Raw genomic sequence first — 6,008 nt, 5'->3', positions numbered from 1 at the left:
TGCTGGGCCATGAGTGCATATGACCATCAGAACACACTGGGTCTTGCCGAACTGCTTTCTTGGCCCTGTTTCCAGTGTTACCCTATGGCTGCTTCTTGCCTTGTGTCCAAGTACCTCTGCTTTTAGTGCAGATTCTTTGCCCCTCTCCTCTCTCTCTCTCTCTCTCTCTCTCTCTCTCTCTCTCTCTCTCTCTCTCTCTTACAGACTGCTTGATGAAATCACTAATTTATGTCTCCAGTCATTAAGAATGACTTTAAGGAAAAAGATAATTTTGTATCGCTTTTGGCATGCAACCATGTTCTACCAGTGTAAAAAGGAAGAATCTAGAAATAATCCCCCAACACCTAGCCAGCACCCCCCTGGTATTTTTACTATTCCATAGCACAAAAGGCAGACTTTCTCAGAGCAGGCAAGGGGAGTCAGCGATGCTGTCAGTAGCCTGTTGTTTTGAAATAATTCTCACTTGTCCTGTGGTGGTGCGCATTTCCTGAAAACACCCTGAAAATCTTCAGAGAATTCATTATAGTGACTTGGGCTGTCTGAAAGGCTGGATGTTGATCTCTGCTTTATGACATGTGGATATGACAACCCTCAGATGAGAATGGCGAGCCCTGCAGCTCCCTGGTCACTTTCTATTTATCTTCCCTAATAAGGTAGAGATGTGTTCATTATCAGCTCATCGGAAATACGCCTGAGCTGACCAACATAGATGTCTTTTTAATACCAAGTTTCTCTCTATGGCCCTGGACTCCATTAGGAAGAAGGGGTGTAAAGGACATGTTGTCTATCTTAGGTAAAAGCTCTCCAATTGTCTCCAAAGAGGCCCTTCAGGGTGACATTCATAATCTCTGAGAGTGTGCTTCAGGCTAAGAAACCTTGGGTCATTAGCACATCAAAATGAGCCTTTTCTCAGAAAGGAACACTCATTACCTGACTGGTGTGTGATGTGCCAACAAGCTTTCCTTTGCGCATTTCCCTTCAGAGAGTTAGAAATCATTTCTAACTCTCATTTCTTATGTAGAACTTCTGTTACCCCAAGCAACCCATATTCACAACTGGAGAGTCAGCAATACTCAGTAAGCAACCATCTAAGTTAACAAAAGCCCCAGTTACAGCAGTTTCCATCCTGACGAGTATTCATGGTCGTTTTTCTCGATGTTCCAAAACATAGCATGCTGTTTGCCACATCGGTTAGTTAGTTGGTTGGTTGGTTGGTTGCTTGCTTGATGTTTGTTTGAAAACCAGGCTCGCCCCCAGCTTGCTATATAGCTGAGGGTAACTTCAGACTCCTGACCATGCAGTTCCTACCTACTGGATGCTGGAGATACAGGCTTGCTCCACCAAATTTGATGCAGTGCCAGGAGTGAAGCCCAGGGCTACACACTGGTAGACAAGCACTCTACCAGTGAACTACATCCCCAGCCTTCGGCTACTTTTTGAAATATGTAGCGTTACAATCTGTTGGGCTCATTCCATTATTCAATGTGTTGATTTTTAATGTGCTTGGCCCAGGGAGTAGCACTGTTAGGAGGTGTGGCCTGGTTGGAGTAGGTATGGCCTTTTTGGAGGAAGTGTGTCACTGTAGGAGGAGACTTTGAGACCTTCATCCTAGCCACATGGGAGCCAGACTTGTGCTGTTTACAGTTGGATCAATATTTAAAACTCTCAGCTCCCTCTCCAACACCATGTCTGCCTGGATGCTGCCATGCTTCCCACTTTGATGATAATGTGCTGAACCTCTGAACCTGTAAGCCAGCCCCAAAAGGGTTGTCCTTTATAAGAGTTGCCTTGGCCATGGTGTCTGCTCACAGCAATGAAAACTCTAACAAGACACTCAAGTAGAATACTTTATTAATATAAAATAAGAGGGAGGGAAATATTCATTTTTTAAAACAGGCATTAGAGAAGAAAGTCTATATTGCATATCACACACTCTCCTCAACCAAACACAGCATTAATTCCTACAGATCATGTGTTTGTTTGCATGTATTTGTTTGCTTTGAGAAAAGGTCTCTTGTAGCCCAAGTTGGTTTCTCAAAGTCCACTATGTAGCCTAGGCTGGCCTAGAATTTCTAATTCTCCAACCTCTACTTTTCAAGAGCTTGGATAACAGGTACGTACTGCTTGGAGGCAGCATGCTATGTTTGAAGACCTTTATAAACTTCAACAACTGCCTGGCACAAATACATAATTCTGTCCTCAGAAGCCATAAGTCATTAAAGAAAACTCCCAGTGTTGCCTGGTGAGTTGCTAGCCAGGGAGACTTCAGAGGCTCTCAAAACAAGGGAAGTTGCAGGTGGTGGGACTGCAACTCAGTCTCAGCACTCAGGAGGCAGAGGCAGGTGGGTCTCTGTGAGCTAGAGGCTAGCCTGGTCTACACTGTGAGTTTCAGGACAGCCAAAGCTACATATAGAAACTTTTATCTCAGAATAAATAAATGAAAAGTAAAAGCAGAGGCTATTGCCAATGCTCTTGGTCACTTATCAGAATAAGGTAGTAAGGCCCCACTGCTAACACCACCACAGACACTGGAAACACACAGGTAAATCAAGTTGGAACTGTAGCTTCCTCCCCTGACTAGCATTCACAGTACTGTGTTATGCAGGCTGCTGGGGGAGAAAAGTCATTAGCAGCCTTACCTAGATGTAGACCAGGTAACTGTAGTGTGTTGCCTTTTAACTACCCCATTTTAATGCTCTGGAAATGGGCCGCCTACCAGCCAGCCCTCCCCCCACCCCCACCAAGAAAATTGGCCCTAGGTGAAAAACACAGACATATACATGTAGCATGATTTCAACCTACCTTATTGGCTCAATGGCTGGCTGCTTCTAATCTCCTACAGCTAGCGTGCCCTTCCCAATACTCAGTACCTCTTAATCTTCCCTTTGCTTAGTGCCCTGGTTACCTTTTCCTTGTTCAATAACCCCAAAGTGCCCTCAGTTTAGTTGCGTTTCTAATCTCCCACTTGGGGAAGTGGCCTATGGCCACTCTGCCCTAGATCCCATATAGCTAGTCACCTTCTCTCTCTCTAAAGCATGGTAAAATCTTCCTTCCTCTTCCTGGGTCTCTTAGCCTCCTCGGGGGACCCAGAAGTCCCACCCCTTTCCTTCTGCCCAGATTAGCCCCAGGCATCTTCATTGTTTGATCAAGAACCAATTAAGGTACAGGCCCTTAGCATCAGCACCAACCCCTACAAGACACAACTATACTGACCTGCCAGACAAGATGTTCCCATTGGCGCAATAGTGGTTATGAGTGTTTGGGGAGCAATCAATCCCTATCCGGTTGCATATGAGGCCTTTTCCTTGGGAACAAATATATACCTAGTACTATAAACTGTTTGAAGGGCCATAGCAGGAGGGACCACAGACCCAAGGGGATAACTTACTAAGCTAAGTAGACATGGTGTCAAACTGCTCTCTACTTCTTGTCCAGAAAAGTTTCTTTCTCCAATGGGAGTCAGTTAATGTGAGGCTAAACTGCTCAAAGGACTGAGAATAAGGGACTACTGAGTGCTCAGCCCCAAAGGAAACCTTTATGTCTCACCTTTCGGGCCAGTGTACTACACAGAAGAGGGAATAGAAGGGCTCTAAGACTTAAAGTACAAGGTCCTGTGAAATACTGTGTATCTTCTGGATACAACATAGCCATGAAGTAATGGACACCCAGTAGGTATGGTGACTGCAAGAAATCTACACACACACTGTCTTAGTCAGGGTTTCTATTCCTGCACAAACATCATGACCAAGAAGCAAGTTGGGGAGGTAAGGATTTATTCAGCTCACACTTCCACATTACTGTTCATCATCAAAGGAAGTCAGGACTGGAACCCAAGCAGGTCAGGAAGCAGGAGCTGATGCAGAGGCCATGGAGGGATGTTACTTACTGGCTTGCTTCCCCTGGCTTGCTCAGCCTGCTTTCTTATAGAACCCAGGTCTACCAGCCCAGGGATGGCTCCACCCACAATGGGCTGGGCCCTCCCCCCTTGATCATTAGTTGAGAAAATGCCTTACAGCTGGATCTCATGGAGGCATTTCCTCAACTGAGGCTCCTTTCTCTGTGATTAACTCCAGCTTGTGTCAAGTTGACACAAAACCACAAGGAAAGAAATATACATATAGATATACATACACACACATACACACACACACATACACACACATACACACACACACACACACACACACACACACACACACACACACACACACACACACACACATGGGCAGTGGTGGCACATCCTTGTAATTCCAGCACTCAGAAAGCAGAGACATGCAGATCTCTATGAGTTCATGGCCAGCCTGACCTACAAAGTAAGTTTCAGGGCAGCCATGGTAATATGGAAAACCCCCGTCAAGAAGAAGAAAGGAGAAGAGAGAAAGGAAGAGGGGAAAGAGGAAGGGGAGGAAGGAAAAACCCAGAGGGGTGGGAGGATAATGGGTTTGAGCCCATATATTACACATATGCATGAAGCTGTCAAAAATTAAATTTTTTAAAATTAAAAATTTTTAAATAAAAATTTTAAATGATTATGACTGACTAAAGTCACTTTGTAGCTGTGATGGTCTTTACGTAAAGAGCCACATAAATGCTAAAGGATCTTGTCCTGGTTAACCTTGATCCTATTTCACACAACCTAGAGTCATCTGAGAAGAAAGCCTCAGCCGAGAAACGGCCAGCGTCAGACTGACATGTAGGTGTGTCTATGGTAGATTACTTTGGCAAATTAACTAATATGGGGGTTCAGCCCACTGCGGGCAGTGCCATCCTTAGGCAGATAGATAACCCTGGGCAGGATTAGACACAAGCCTGGAGCAAGCCAGCAAACAGCACTGGTCCCAAGGTTTCTGGTTCTTTGACTTCCCTTCATGGCTGTTTGTGACCTGGAAATAGGATGAAATAAGCCCTTTCCTCCTCTAAGCTGCTTTTGGTCCAAATACAGAACAACAAAGGAAATAAACTAGAAGAGACGCATTTGCCCCTCTAAAAAAGGTAGAATTCTCCTACCTCATTTCAAACTCAAAACAAAAATATTGCAACTAACTTTCAAATTAGAATGAAGCTAAAAGACCTCCTCAAGAAAACCAAGTTTCTAAGAGAAAGGAGAGGGATCCCTAGATAGAGAACTCTGAACCAACAGTTAGAAGACATAAAGGAAAAATACCTTACATTTGAACTGCTCAGAGCTACTTAGCATGATGTGGAATCACCAGATCCCTGGTTCTAATACAAAGGAAGAACCAGGGAAGACTGCGATTTTTTCTAAACTCTTTCTAAATGCTTAGGATTTATTACAGACAGCCATATGCACAAAGCCCAGACGTGATCCTCAGCACAGCAGAAACACTGGGAGTAGCCTGTGATCCCAGGGCTTGAGGAGTAGAAATTCAAGGTCATCCCCAGTTACAGGGCAATTTCAAGGCCATGCTGGGATTTAAGAGACCTTATCTCAAAATGCCACACAGAAAATGGAGAGATGGCTCAGTGGTTAAGAGAGCAAACTGTTCTTCCAGAAGATGGGGGTTTGATTCCCAGCCCCATGTCAAGCAGCTCACTACTGCCTAAGACTCTTTTATTTATTTATTTATTTATTTATTTATTTATTTATTTATTTATTTATTTATTTATTTTTGAGAGTCAAAAGGCAGGGTTACTTTGGGGGCAACTTTTGGGCAAGTACCTAAGGAACTAGGTAGGCCAGGGAAATCATCCTGCAGACAGGGAGATGGGTTAGGGGTGGGGAGCACATGCATGAAGGGAGGGAGAGAATGCCTATAACGCTGTAGCTCCATGGGGACCCACCTAACACCTCTGGCTTCCTCAGGTGAATAGCCTTCAGTCACAGACACAGGCTTTATGGGAAAGATGCCAACAGATAGGTGATCATTAAGCTTTCCAATGTTGCATCCAGTGTCAGTAAATTACTCTTGCCTCCATCTACCTCGGCTCTAGCACACCCAGCCAGATATGGAATCCCAATCCCTCTGGCCCACTGGGCCATGAATGAC

This window comes from Micromys minutus (assembly GCF_963924665.1).
Source record: "Micromys minutus genome assembly, chromosome: 18".
Classification (NCBI taxonomy): domain Eukaryota; kingdom Metazoa; phylum Chordata; class Mammalia; order Rodentia; family Muridae; genus Micromys; species Micromys minutus.
Note: the sequence above shows the minus strand (reverse complement) of the source record.